The sequence below is a fragment of the Myotis lucifugus genome, unplaced genomic scaffold, assembly GCF_000147115.1.
Source record: "Myotis lucifugus unplaced genomic scaffold, Myoluc2.0 scaffold_18, whole genome shotgun sequence".
In the NCBI taxonomy this organism is placed as follows: domain Eukaryota; kingdom Metazoa; phylum Chordata; class Mammalia; order Chiroptera; family Vespertilionidae; genus Myotis; species Myotis lucifugus.
The window spans coordinates 5,255,375-5,271,608 of NW_005871066.1; positions in this window are offsets into that span (position 1 = coordinate 5,255,375).

Below are 16,234 nucleotides of genomic sequence, written 5' to 3' on the forward strand. Positions count from 1 at the left end.
AGAAACATTGCATTTCAGGATTTTCTTTAAATCAATTAAAATTAGATTCCCAGCCCTCCATCCTACCTTCTTGGTAGAGAAATGCGTTCCTAGTCATTACTATGGTTATCCTGTATGACAAAAAACATCTCCAGCCCTCTGTCTTCAGGCTATATTGGTTACTGCTGAGACCTCCAATTCCTGCAGCTCTGGGCATTTGACAGTATATCTAGGACTCAGGAATATTTGGATAGGCTGACAGCCCTTCTATCTATTGTACAGCTTTCCTTCGGGCACCCTCTGAGGTCTTACTTAAGGCACTGCCTCACAGCAGTTCATGATTTCTCTTTCACCTTTCAGCCTCCAGTTCTCTCTTTGCCTTTCATGCTCCTCTCACTATCCTCTCCTGTAGTGGTCTCTCTTCACCAATAAAGAAGGACAGGAGTGTATTCAGAGACAAAGAGTTCTCCTTCATGAAACAAAAAGACCGTAACCTAAGGAAATCCACATATTGGATTGTGTATGTGTGTGGGAGAGGAGATGCAGAGAGAAAATACCAATTAACATCTCAAAAATCAACCTGCCGCACATTTGTTATTTTATGTAATTACACCCCCATGAACCTGTAGATTAGAGGGGTTAAGTAAACTCCAGAGGCCACAAGACTTCTTGTAGACTTGGCCTTGGATTTGTCTACCTTCAGACAGCTGGCTGTTTCCACTAGGCTATACTGCCTTCTCAGTAATTCTTTGGTCTATTACTAAAGCAGCCTGGCTTCCCAAGGGAAATTTCCTTATTCTGTGTTTGAATAATCATAGCTCCTAGTAGCTTAGGCTGTCAACAGCAAAGATTTCATCTTCCTCTACATCCAGATAGAAACCTGGTCTCAGGGGTAATTGCTCGGCATGAAGAAGCTGGCTTGTGTGGCCATGGATTAGACCAGGAGGGAGATACTCCAATTCTAATATGAAATTCATCAGCTGTTGAGTGTCTCCAAATTTTCCTGTAATAGTCTCATTAGGGATCTGGAACCTGTCTTTAAATAGCAGAATCATTCACCACCGGCTTTTTGAGGGATTAGAGCCTACATAGAGTAGGAATGGTAGCCAAGTGTGGTTACATTCTTAATTTAAGGAAAAAAGAAGCAAACTGAGCCCTAGTTCTATTTTTCTAAGATAAGGGGAACTATATATAAAATTGTATTTGTGCCCACCCACGGTGGCTCAGTGCAAGAGCATAGACCCATGAACCAGGAGGTCACCGTTCAATTCCCTGTCAGGGCATATGCTCTGGTTTTGGGTTTAATCCCCAGTAGGGGGTGTACAGGAGGCAGTTGATTGATGATTCTCTCTCATTATTGATGTTTCTCTCCCTCTCCATTCTGCTCTCTGAAGTCAATAAAAATATATTTTAAAAAGAATTGTATTTGTAATGAACAAAGTAAACTAATAAACAAAATAGAAACAGACTCATAGATATGGAGATGGAGGAGAATTGGGGGCCTGGGTGAAAAAAGCTGAAGGGGTTAAGCAAAGAAAAAACAACAACTCATAGACACAAACAACAGTATGGTGATTACCAGAGGGAAAGGGGAATGGGAGGAGGTAGAAGAGAGCAAAAAGGGGATAAACAGAGATGGAAGGAGACTTGACTTGGGGTGGTGAACACACAATACAATATACAGATAATATATCATTGTATACCTGAAACCAATATAATTTTATTAACCAATGTCACCCCAATACATTCAATAAAAATTTTTAAAAAAGAGTTGGGTTTGTTTACAAATAAGTTGCTCCAGGTTAATATATATATGTATATATATACACACACATAATAAAAGACAAAGATGCTAATTGACCATACCTTCGCTATGCCCACCAGCCAATCAGAGCGACTATATGCAAATTAACCCAACCAAGATGGCAGTTAATTTGCATATACTGGCTGGGAGCGAAGACTGAAGACAATGTGGAAGCGAAGCACTGCAGAAGGGAGCAAAGTAGAGGCGGCAGAGTCAGGAACGGAGCCAAGGAGGCGGAGGCGGGAGGCGGGAGGGAAACCAGCAGGGCAGCGGAGCGGGAGTGAAGCCCGCCTCAGCGGGTTTCGCTCCCTTCTCTGCTTCTCTCCAGCTGCAGGAAGCCCTATTCTTGCAGGATCTTCCTGCAATGGGCCTCTAGTATATATATAATTTTCTGTAGGGATCTTTGCTCAATGTTTGTATTAACAATGATTTATAGCAATGTCAAAATGCATTAAAATTACATTTTCCATATATTCCTGAAAGAGGGTGCCATATACACTAAGGCATGAAAGTAAAAGAATAAGTAAAATATTTAGAGGCTATTTTGTCTGATGTGGTTCTAGCTAAGGGTTTGTAGATGTGGAGGTATGATTGGAAAAGCAGATTGAAGTTAGATTCTGCAGTACTATAAATTTTATTCCATGAATAGTGGAAAGCCATTGATGGATTCAAAATGGGAGGTGACATGATGAGTTTTGTATTTTATAAAAAAAATGTAACAAATAAAACCTCTTTAGTGAAAATATATAGGTAGGGTAGACCAGAAAGCTGAAACTAGGGAAACTAGTTAGGAGAAGGGGCAGTAATCCAGGTAAGAGAGAAAAAGAGTGTAGTAGATAGTTAGTGCTCACCATATATTCCATGTGTCTCAATATTTTCCAGCCTTTCTTATAGTTTCATTAGGTTATGTGAGATTATGTGATTAATTCTGGCCAATGGTCTGCCACTTCTACTTCCACTTCTCACATGTTATAAGGCACAAGGCTGTCCCTCTTTTCTCTCTTCTCGTTTATCAGAAATTACAGAGGCACTTATTGAGATGGCAGGGTCACAAATGAAAGCAGAATGAATCCTGAATGACCACATGGAGGAAAGCCACTTCAGAGATCACTGTACCAGATTTGAATTAGTCCATACCAACACTAGTAACACTGTTATTTTAAGCCATTAAGGTTTTCAAATTTGTCTTTCTCTGACTGGCTTATTTCATAATGTTCTCTGGGTCCATCCATGCATCACAAAGGGTAAAATTTTCTTACTTATTACCACACAGTAGTATTCCATTGTGTAAATGTACCACAGCTTTTTTATCCACTCATCATCTACTGATGAACACTTGGGCTGCTTTCAAATCTTGGCTATTGTAAATAACACTGCAATGAACACAGGGGTACACATATTCTTTAGAATTAGTGTTTCAGGTTTCTTCTGATAAATTACAAGACGTGGAATCACTGGGTCATAAGGCAGTTCCATTTTTAACTTTTTGAGGTTACTTCATACTGCTTTCCACATTGGCTATACCAATTTGCATTCCCATCAGCAGTGCACAAGGGTTCCTTTTTCTCCCCATCTTCCCCAATACTTGTTGTTTGTTGATTTGTTGATGATGCTATTCTGACAGGTGTGAGGTGATATCTCATTGTGGTTTTAATTTGAATTTTTCTGATGATTAGTGATGTTGAGCATCTTCTCATAGGTCTATTGGCCATCTGTATCTCCTCTTTGGAGAAGTGTCTGTTCAGGTCTTTTGCCCATTTTTAAATTAGATTCTTTGGTGTTTTGTCTTGTTTTGTTTGGTGTTGACTTTTATAAGTTCTTTATAAATTTTAGATATTAACACCTTATCATATGTATCAATGATGAATATGTTCTCCCATTCAGTGAGTTCACTCATATGTGGAATTTAATGAACAAACTGAACTACCAAGCAAAATAGAGACAGACTCATAGATAAAGAGCAGGCAGACAGTTCTAGTGTGTGTGGGGGGGGGAGGAAGGGAGGTTGAGAAGGGGTGGAAGGATTGAGTAAAAAGGAAAAAAGACAGAACTCATGGATATGGACAACAGTGTGGTGATTGTGGGGGGAATGGGGCGTGGATGTGGAAGAGGGCATAGAGGGGATAAATGGTGATGGGAAAATAAAAAATAAAATAATAAGATTTCTAAGTTTGACAGCTATAGCAGCTAGGGTTAATTATCCTGATGAATACAAAGGACTCAAGACATAACAGCAGGATTTGGAAAAAGAAAAAAAATAAGAGATTAAAACTACAGGAGATCAAGACTGGTGTTCGGAGTAAGAAATAGGGAAAAGAGAATGATGACCCGGATTTTAGCTTGAGAGGATGGTAGTGCCTTTACTGACACAGATGTATAGAGAGGGGGGTGGAATAGGTGTTGAGTTTGAAGTGTCTAAAGAACATTCAAGAAGAGGTTTCCAGCTGGCAGAAGAGGATGTGTCCGGCAGTTAGAAAAGGGTTCACTGTGAAGGTAGTCTTGGGAACCATCCTCCTTGAGCAAGTGGAGTGCAAAAAGAAGAGAGCCAAAGAAAATATCTGAAGGTAAGATGCATGACAAAAAAAATTATTCAAACAAGAGGATGCAGAGGGAGGAATGAAACTAGAATCAGGAGAGTGTAAAGGCAATGCAAAGGGAGGAGAGAATTTTAACACAGAGAGCTACACAGCAGCATCTGTTATAAGTAATATTTTCCACAGCCTTAAACTGTCTGGCTCATATTAACATTTGCATCATGATTTATGTGAATTAATTGATTCAAATATAAAATTAGATATTAAGAGTTAAAAAATAAAAGAGGTATATGCTTAGATGCAATAGAGTTATCCATAGTCTTTCTTCCAATCTTTCTGTCTAGACATTAAAAAAATAATTTATTGGTTAGAACCATAGTCTATGTGTGAGAAAAATTAGAAACTGTCATCACAAGCATCATTATCAATGAATATTGAAGCTACACATAATTTCAGAGTAGTTCCTGCTATCTAAAAATTTCTTTTTCTAGCCCCAGAAATAGATAACACATGTGAAGAATGACCAAACTGAAATAAGTGCCTGGTAGAGGGTAAGTGCCAACTAATGATTTAAGCAGTAAATTGCTCCAGGTTAAAAACAGGGGCAGATGGGAAAAGCCTTTCCAGAGGAAAAAATCCTGGGCTGGAGTTTGACAAGATAAAGGGAAAATGAATATGAGGAAGAAGTAAAAGGAAGGGGAAGCACTGAGTCGGCAAAGGCCTGGAGGTAGAAGTGTACATGGCATGTAAGGACCAGGTCCTCTCATTGCACATCACCATGACACAGAGGGGTTCATATTAATAGCAGCCTTTGGGATTGCTCAACGCATGGTTCAGTTCAATATCTATATAAATACAAGACATGGGCTGGAGGTGAGGCCAGGTAGGTAAGTAGGGGCCATGTTGTAAAAGACCTTAAATGTCATTGTGAAGCATTGTGAAGGCTTTTATATTGAATATGAGGAACAGCTGGAGATTTTTGAACAGAGGTGTAAAGTGAGAATAATTACTTTAGAAAGATTTCTCCAGGAAGGGTGTACCGGGCATCTTAGAAGGTCAAAATAATAAAGACAAAAAGAAGAATTAGAAAAGAATTGCAAGTATCCAGATTTTAGATGGTGAAGTTTTAAGTCTATGGTTGTAATATTGGGCTTGGAAAGGAAGTAGATCTAGGCTGTAAGTAGGCTGTCCAAGGTCAAAACTTAAAAACTTGAGTCAGCAAGTAGGAAAATTCAGAGTCAGCCATTATTTGGATAGAAATATGATTGATTTTTCTTTAGAAATGCTCTTTTGGGAAAGGTAGGAAGTTTAGTAGGAGACATCCAGTTAGAAGTTGGAGATATGGTACTGAAATATGGTGTGTTTTCTTGGGCTGTAGAGGGGTAAATGGGATAGTGAGGGTTCAGAAAATGAAAAGAAGAGTGAAAGATCATCCTGTGGTGTACAATGTTTCAGTGTTTGAGAAGGAAGTGCTGTTGTGGGAGGTGGTTGCTTAAGGAGAGGAGCCCAAAGAGGACACGCAATGATAGACTTTGAGGGAGAGAAGGTTTAGTGTAGGGGTAGGTGGTCACACTGCCTAAGAGCCGGAGAAGGTCTTCTGAATTCTCTAATTCCTCTATCCTTGGAGCAGTTTCAGAACAGAAGCTTAGATAGATGACAAAGGGTCAGGGCCACCAGGTGCTTCTTTCTGGAAATGCCTTCTGGAGATGGAAAGAAGTGACCTTCAAGCCAGCTCCCTTCAGAACACTGTTCATTATGCTGTGAAGCAGTTAGACACAACGTCCTTGGCTCAGAGCTTCCAGGGAGCTAAGCAGATGGTAGCTCTGTCAACTGCAGCTGCAAACAACTTCATCTTCAGTTTATTTCCAAGAGCCAGAGGAGCTCAGGGATAGTTAACAGCTGTCTACCTGTAGGGACTCAAATGATCTCTAGGCCATCAAATTATCATATACTGAATAGTAACTTAGCAATTTATTCCAATGCTTCCTAGGAGCCTGAAAGAGCTGGTCAAAGGCCTCCTTGATACCCCACCCCCAAAGTAGGACTTTTTGGGTTCAAAAGAGAATAGGGTAAATATACCCTTTAATGAAGACCTACCATGAACAGAGAGGCACAATAAAACATGACTATTTAGTTGTTCTCTCTGAAAGTAAATGAAATTATCATATTTTTTAAGGGATTGTATGTTGTTGCTGTTTTAAATAACCTCCCAGGAAATTTTTTTTTAAAAATCTATAGCCTAATTCATGGGGTTTAAAATAAAGAATATTAACCACAAGCAAGAGTGCCAAGCTCAAGTCTTGCCAGCTATTGTGAAAATTTATAAATATTTGAAGGCAAACAACTGCTTATAGGAAATATCTGGCTTGCACATGATGTCACTTCAGACAGATAGACGTAGGTAGTTAGATAAAAAACACAGAGACAGCTTTACGCTTGAACTCACTCTTGAGTAGTATAGTAGTATTCTGTCAGGGGCTGGATTCAAAGCCATCTCTCCTCAACCCAAAAAGACACTCTCCCCCCACAAAAAAATACCCCCACAAAAACGAGAGCGTGATTGGCCCTGACCCTGTGTACTCTGTCTCCGCTGCTGCCCTGAAACTTCTCCAAGGGTGGGAGTAAGAAGTATTAATTTAAAGAGAATTCAGGAGATTCTCCCACAGCCTTATTTACTCTTGAACCCTTACAGTCAGCAATGAGAGTCAATGCCTTGCCAGTATTTACTGAAAGAAATGTAGATTGAGTACTAGCAGAATGCAAGGCACATGGTATGTATTTGTTCCAGTAAAAGGTGGAATACTTCTGATTACAAACCACCCCATCACTTAGCAGCTTAAACAATAACTTAACACTTATTGTCATTCCTTGGGTTGGTAGGGCTCAGGTGGGTCACCCTTTTACTCCACATGGTGTAAACTGGGGGTCATGTTGAACTTAGGGGCTTAGCTGAGGTCAGAGTCCAAAAATGGCTTCATTTATATATTTGATAACTCATCGGAGGTGACTGAAGCAACTGGGGCCTGAGTGGGTCTCTCTTTCTGTCTGTCTCTATTTCTTTCTTGATGTAGGCAGTTGCTCCTCTTGCACATTGGCTCAGGGCTACAAGAGAACAAAGAGGAATCTGCTAATTATTTTAAGGACTAGGACTCAAACTGGCATGGTGTCTATTGGTCTAACCAGTGGTCGGCAAACTCATTAGTCAACAGAGCCAAATATCAGCAGTACGATTGAAATTTCTTTTGAGAGCCAAATTTTTTAAACTTAAACTATATAGGTAGGTACATTGTTATTAACTTAATTAGGGTACTCCTAAGGCTTAGGAAGAGCCACACTCAAGGGGCCAAAGAGCCGCAATTGGCTCGCGAGCCGAAGTTTGCTGACCACAGGTCTAAAGCCATCAAAAGGCTAGTCCAAATTCAAAGGGAGGGGAAGTAGATTCTCCCTTTTACTGGGAGGACAGGCATGGGAGAAATTATTGTTGACCATCTTTGGAAACAATCTATAAGGTACCTAATGGTTAAATAGATGAAAATTATTTTTTAATATACTTTCCAAGGGCTTAGATGAAGAATATGCTAGATTATCCCAGGGTACAAAGCACACTTGATCTTAGCCAAAAGGCCGAGAAGCGATTGCCTTTATACATTTTTTAAAAAAAAAATCACTAAAAACACATGAACACTTCTGTGCTTACTCCTGGATAGTCTTGTTGGTGCATTTGGGTTGATAAGACATGGTGATGGGCTCAATAGTAAGGAATTCTGGGAAAATCATAAGTGAAAGGGAACCAGGCCTAGCGGGGACCTGCTGCTCAGGCAATGAGTAGACTTGAGAATTTTCCTACAGAGGCGATTTATGTTGAGGTCTTTGTGGGTTCACCTTTAAGCTCATGAAAGATTCTGTTCATTATCAATATCTGCAAGCCGCCTACTTTGACAGCCCAATAGGAAATGGGAAGGGTGATATCACAGGCAAAGATACACTTACAAAGGCAAGTGACAGTAGTACATTTTGTTGGGAAGTCTTTCTTCTAAGCATGGCTCTTGCTAGTGGTTGAGTTGTAACTATAGATTGCATGTGAAGGAGGATGACAGAAGCCATAGCTAGGGATCAGGGCCCAGTGCTGCTTAAGTTTCTGGCAGGGTCCAAGACTTGGAGCATATTGGAGTTAAGACACATCTCAAATGAGTAAGAAATCAGGGAATTACATAGTGCTATAGAAGATACCCAGACACCAGAAATTTCTCTTTCCCTGGATTGAGTGTTCAAGTCTTTCAGAAACAGTGTGTTTGTGTGTGTGTGTGTGTGTGTGTGTGTGTGTGTGTGTGTGTGTGAGTGTGTGTGGTGTGGGGTTTCTGGGGTGGAAGGTGGAGGTGGGGGTTGGCATACAAGTACTCAGAAGCTGTAATCATGTGTGCCCAGGGAAGCAAGGTGGAAGGAAGAGAACAAGATGAGTCTGGTTCACATCCTATCACCTCTACTTAATGAGGAAGTTAATTAACCTCCAAAAGTCTTAGATTATCATCAATAAAAGGGAACAACTGTAATAATAGTTTCTTAAGGGACTTTTTGAGGAGTAAGGAGCTAAAATTTATACAGTACTTAATATTTTGCTTGGCACATATTGGGTCTCAAATATATGAACTACTTTCTTTTCATTCTTTCCTCCACCAACTCACCATTATCTGTGAGATTTTTCCTGAACCAAATACCTTTTGTCCCTATGAACAATAGCTAGGAGCTAAGGGGAGCCCATTAGCAGACATATGGTTTTGGAGAGCTATGTAAGACAGCTGAAAGACAGTGAAACCAAGTGGGCCAGATTACTGCTCCACAGAAGAGTAACCTCTGGAGGGCAAATGCATGTGTTTTTGAGATCAACATTTTACTATTGCAAACTAGGAAGGAAAACCCCCTTTACTCTACTTTGTGTCAATTTTTTGAAGAAGTTCTATTCATTTTTCTCTAACTAAATAAAAAATATGTCGTTAGTGTGTTAGATTTGACCCTTGCCCATTTGATAATTCTTGACTATTTTTTTTACAACAAAACATTTCACTTTAAAATAAAATTGGTGTTTCAGAACGCTTGCTGCTTGAAGACCATGGTGGTTCTGGTGGCCAACCCCTGTCCCCTATCCAAATATTATAGCTAGCTAAACTCACCAGCTTCCAAAATCATAAACCTTTTTCATATTTACCTTTGAAGACTAAATCAACTGTCACTTGAGTAACCTTTGTTTTCAGATGTCTTCTTAAAAATAATGGTAACTCAACTGTCTAAACTGTAAGGATCATTTTATTAGATTATTCTGAGAATTAAAAAACAACTCTCCCACTCTAGCAGTATGATTGCATAGACATGGTACTATGATTAATCTTAAATATGGAAAGAATTGAGCTTTTTGTGCGTCATATCTTCAGACATTGGCTTGTAGCAGAGTAGGAATTCTACAGACTAGTGAAGAGCCCATCCACACACAAAACAAGGAACCAGAACCCCCTTTCCCTAGATTTTTATGGGAAAAAGTATAGTGTGAGCATATAGTGTGTTTCATGCCAAAACTTTGTAAATATCTTACGCCTTGTGCTCAGTGAACCCTAATCACACTGCACATCACTTATGCAACCTCAGCTATTTATGGGGGTTGGAAAGGAAAATATGATTAACTCTGAGCAGACATTTCTGGCTTCAAACCTCTAAATGATTCCTCTATCCTCAATATTTATTCCCATTAATAAGGAACCGTTTCTATGGAGAAGACACGTACACACAGAAACGTCTCCATCAATAACTCCCCACCCAAAAGAAAAGTAATGTTTAAACAAAAGAAGTTCACCGCATAATTAAGTATAAAATTTTATCTGAGAAGTACACAATGTCCATAATGGAGTGGAAAAACACCAGTGTTGTTAAGTTATATAATGTGTACATATATTTCACTTGAACATGAGATCCTCAAAAGAAGGTTCACAGGAAACATTTCCTCAGTGTTGTTCCATGTTATTTGTAAAGCATTTAAATACAGCAGAATATGCAATAATAAATGTCAGGTGCGTTCTTACTGCAAGTTAAATAACTGAGCATGAGCCAGGGATGGTCTGTACTTCTTATGTAGATTGTCCCACACTATGTTCCAAAGATTACATTACTTAAGAAAACATATTATTAATAAAGTATTTCAAATCTTCATGACTTGAGAGTGGGGTGGGAGGCAAACTTGAGATATAGGCAGTACATGTTGTCCTTCATAATGAAGACTTTGTCCTGCTCTTCAACTCTTCTCTAAGTTATCTCTCTGAAACAGCTCATTTGTTCTCAAATGTCAGGATCCTCTAGGATGGTATGTGACTTGCCATAAATAAGACCAGTGGCCACAACAGATCACTCCTTAATTTTAGTGGTTCAGCCCAACCAGGGCTTATTCCTTGCCTGCACAAAGTCCAGTGTGGGCCATGTGGGCTTGCCTCCATCTTGTAGTGACACCATCTGGCGCACATTAACCCTGAGGTTGTCATAAGAGGAAAATGCAAACTTGGAGGAGACAAACTGTTTTGGGCTGAAAGAGATATTTCTTGCTTCTCACAGTCCACCCACCCACACTGGTCACATGGCCCTAACTTAACCACATGGGGGGCTGGGAAGGAGAGGCGAGCACATTGATATTTGGGAGCACTATGTCTATGGTTGCACTTCCTTGCATAGTAGAAGACCCAGAGCAAAAAGTAGTGAGGACCCAGTGGTTGGCTAACTTCAGCTAGGATGGCAGCTGAAGGAAAATAAGAGGTGGATAGGAGATTTGAGAGCAGAAATTTAAAGTAAAATAAACAGAGAAATACCTGTTTATATATACACCAAAACAAGGGGAACAAGAAATATGGGTGCTTGGATTTAAGGACACAATTTTCAGATTAAGGTTAAAAACAAACAAACAAACACACACTTCAGCTCTTCTTCACCTCTCTCACAGACCAAGCTTGTCTGTCTGATGGTGTAAGGTTTAAGATCTTTCATCGGTGTCCCCTATATGGGCTATGCACCTGTGTCTGCCATTGCATCATGTGCTGGTTTGTTTAAATGTCACAGTGTTACCTTAAACTAACATGATTAAAACAGAATTCGGTATTTCACTTTTCACAGTGACTCTTTTCCAACTGTCTTGTTTGCTGAGGACATCATGTCCTGCTCATTTAGGCTTGAAGCTTAGACAGCTCTTTGACAAATTCCCCTCATCTTCCCTCGCAGCAAGTCATTCTCCAAGTCCTATTTCTGTTCTTGGTTCATGTGGTTGTTGGATTTTAAAAACTGGAACGTGTCTTGAATTTGTCCCTTTTCTCTACTCTCGTTCATCGTCTTTACACCTGGCCCTCATCATCTTAGTTATAGATGTTTTTGAAACCTTGCTGAGTTCAGTTCCAGTTTCTGCTCACCCTGGTCAGATTGACCTCACTTGGCACTGCGTTTGTAAGGTTGCACTCATATTCAAAAACCTCCAGTGCTCCCTGTGTTCTCCCCACAATTAAATCTAAATTCAAACCCTGTGATTGTTTTTCTCAACACTGCATAGTGAACCTTCTTACATACTGGTACCCTGCACACCTCTTATATTACTCTCCTTAATATATTCATCTTTGTATGTCTTACAGCAATTATGCCTGGTATATAGTGAGGCCTTGGTAAATATTTCTTGAGTCAACAAAGAGTAGACATTCAAAAATATCAGATTCAGGAAGGAAGAGGCAGGGATCAAAGGTTGGTGGAACGGATACCCTGAGATATGGAATATCTCAACATCCTTTTAGATTTGAATGATGCTGACAAAAAATCAATATGATAAAGATCAATTGAAACTTATTATTTAATACTTTACAGTAGTTAGTATTTACTATAAGTTTTAATTGACTCTATATATTTATAAATATTTATGAAATTAATGAATGCATCCATTCTATCACCCAAATTCAATGTGTTTAAAAACACTGTGATTATTTTATTTATGGTAATTTTGATTCTTTATTCCAAATAAAGTATTACAGCACTTTTTCCTCCTGTGAATTTGGGGACACATCAGAGGAGCATTTCCTTTTTTACCTTTCATATACCCCCATGGAGCCTTCTTCCCTCACCTTGCCCCAGTCATTAATTTATTTATATATTCCATTTCTTATTATTACATATACATTTTTATAAATAAGACACAATTTTACCCACCAGTTCTGCTATCACCTTTATAAAATAAACTACTCTTTATTTAGCAAATGAGAACAGTTTAACTGACTGAAGTGGGGAGTTCTCTACAATCATATCAAGTAAGCAGCAAATATAATTAGCTAAAAGGAGACTTTTCACCCAGGACAGAGCCAGAGCCCCGAGTCTGGAGGCAGCCTGGCTGTGGATAAATTTCAATAACACTTTACAATAGCTAAGTGGCCTTGGATAAGTTACTTATCTGTGTCATACTTTCCTTACATAAAAAATAAAGATAATAATAATTTCTGCCTTATGTTTTAAGATTTGAATTTGGACATTCACAAGTACTCAGAACAATGCATAATATATGTATTGAGATGGTCCTCAATATTATCTGATTTTATTTTTATATTAGAGGCCTGGTGCATGAATTCATGCATCAGTGGGGTCCCTCAGGGTGGCCTGTGGGGATTGGGCTGAATCCATGCACTGGGCATCCGACATCCCCTGAGGGGTCCAGGATTGCAAGAGGGTGCAGGCCAGGCCGAGGGACCCCAACAGTGCACAAATCTGTGCACCGGGCCTTTAGTATGGATATAAGATCTTTGGTTAATCTCTTCCCACCCTCCTCCCGCCCCCCCTTCCCTCTGAGATTCATCAGTCTGTTCCATGTTTCCATGCCTGTGCATTGAGCATCTGCCCCCTGATGATCAGTGTGCATCACAGCTACCGGTCGAATGGTTGAAGGATCACTTATGCTTTTTTATATATAGATTATTGAACCATTGAAAATGTAAATAATAATTTTAGTCAATATTATGCTATTTAAAATTCAGGGAAAGCATAGAAATTAGGTTACTTAAAAAACACAGTGTTAGCAACATGCTAGCTTCTGGGTTGATAGACTTAAATGTACAATAATCAGTAAATAAACATAGTAAAAACCTAGAAATATGAAGCATTATCAACATGGAGCAATATATTCTAAAAAAAATCCTGATGGTTGTACTCCAGTAAAAAAAAATTAAAAGGCCCCTGATAAAATAATGTAGAGAAGGCTACATTTTTTTTCTCTTAGATGTACACAGTATGCATCAACATATTAACAGCTCTAAGACTTCACATGGGAGACATAGTTCTAGATGTCTTAACATAGGGTTTCTCAAATTATTTTATCAAAAATCTGAGGACAGGGATATTTGTTTGTTCATAAATATATCTGAATAACTAGCACATTGTCATCATAAAATCCATCCAAACTGTTAGAAGAATTTTATGAGTTTATTTGAGCTAAACTGATGACAATTGTCAGGAAGCAAGATTCCAAATGCTCCAGAGAATGACAGTTTTGCAGTTTCTTTTATGCATTTGAAATTAACTCTAGAATGTAAGAAGGATTATATGGAGGTGGGAGAAAGTAAGGTGGGGATTGGGTTACAGGATAGTTAAAACAACAATAAGAAATCACCTTGTTACCAGACAATGTCTGGGCCCAGAGTGGGTCTGCAGTGGGCTCACCAATAGTATATGGGTTCTTGAGTTTGTGTAGGAAAGACTTCACAATAGGAGTCCAAGTGATTTTGCGAGTATGTTTTTTAAAGCTGTGGACACTGAAACAAAGGAAGGGCTTAAGGTAGAAGAAGAAACAGGAGGAAGAAAGTCAGAGCAAAAGGGGGCCTTGGAAACAGGTTAAGAGAATATTCCTAGGTTGAGCTGCCACTGCCCACTGCTCCACTGGGGTCCCTTAGAATTTAGGAGAAAAACAGCAGAGAGACAAGGTGTGGGCATGCTGTTGGGAGAGCTCATCATGGGTCCTTTTTCTTGAGGTTTCTTATCTTTCTTTCTTTGGCAGGCAGTAATTCTAGGGGATGTCTCAAGGGAGGGTCTTAACAGAATATTCATTAGCTTTTCAGATATGTCCTTCAATATGTTGACTCACCAAAATGTGTATATAGAGAGGTCAGAGTTATTTATGTTATTTTTATTTTTAAAGAACGTTATTGAAGAGGGACCTGGACTGAGGCTGATCTGCCCAGGGACAGTCTGGAATATGTAAACCATTTGCTCCTAAGTGTCTTTGGTAATGGAAGATAAAACCTTATGATTCATTAACTGGATATAAATTGCTGAAATCTTTGGCCCTGTTTAATTATTTTTGTCTCAGTTTCCCTTATTCCACTTGTCAAGGCATTTCCCTAGCTTCATACTATCTTGCCACACCCTCATATCTGTTAGAATGGCTGTCATCAATAAATAAACAGCAAGTGTTCGGGAGGATGTGTAGAAAAGGGAACCTTTGTGCACTGTTGGTGGGAATGCAGACTGGTGCAGCCACTGTGGAAAGCAGTATGGAGTTATCTCAAAAATTTAAAAATGGAACTGCCTTATGACCAAGCAATTCCACTTCTACAAATTTATCCAAAGAAACTCAAAACACTAATTTGAAATAATATATGTACCCTTATGTGCATTGCAGCCTTATTTACAAGAGCCAAGATTTGGAAGCAGCCCAAGTGTCCATTTGTATATCAGTTGATAAGAAAGCTGTGGTACATTTACACAGTGGAAAACTACTTGGCCATGAGAAAGAAGGAGATCTTACCCCTGTGACAGCATGGCTGGACCTGGAGAGCATTATGTTAAGTGAAATAAGTCAGAAAGCCAAGCACCATATGATTTCACTCATATGTGGAATATAATGAACAAAATAAACTAACAAGCAAAATAGAGACAGACCCATAGGTAGAGAGCAGGCTGACAGTTTTGGGAGGGGGGTGGGTGGGCTTTGGGGGTAGAAGGATTGAGTAAAAAGGAAAAAAAAATCTCATGGACACTGACAACAATGTGATGATTATTGCCTGTGGGGAGGGAGTGGAGGGAAGTGGAGCAGGTTATAGGAGGGATAAATGGTGCTGGAAGGAGGCTTGACTTGGGTTCTGAACACACAATACAGTGTACAGATGATTTGTTATAGAAGATGTTCACCTGAAACCTGCATAATTCTGTTACCTGGTATCACCCTAATAAATTCAATATAAAAAAAAACAATGAATTAAAACTCTCAGCAAGACCCATATTAGTAAAATGTTTGAAAGAACATATCCAAGGTCAATAGTGAATATTCTCTTACACATGGCAGGAATGGGGGTCCTTTTGATTTAGAAGCTGACTGTTTTTTGAAGATAGTTAGCAGGCAGACTCTGAGAGACAAATGACTCTAAGAAAAATGGCAGAAATCTCCTGTTACATTTTGCTGGCCAGAAAAAGTGTAATCTGATGTAATGAGGAATCAAAATTGAAAAACAATGACCATCAACTGAATCAACTGGATCAACAGTTTCCCTACCAACCTCTGCCAGATGGCACCACGCGGAGGAAAACCCCCCCAAAGACAATCAATGAGTGTCATCCAACAAATGTCAGGGGCTGCACAGCGGCCTTCTGCTTACGCACAATCACATCACAACACCTACACCAGAAGCCTTGCTTGTAAAAAATTACTTTGGCTGCTTCACCATGTAAAATATGGAAAGGAAACAAGTCATTTTCCTGATACATGAACTCACAGCTTACCTGAAGTCGGTTACACACTGCAAAACACCCTCTTTTACCCCCTGCCTAGTGATCCCATTAATGCACAATGTAAATTCACAGCTATGGATTGGGGAACTTTCAGAAAGCATTCTGGGTTGAAATACTGAAGTAGAGGGTGGCATGAGTCTGG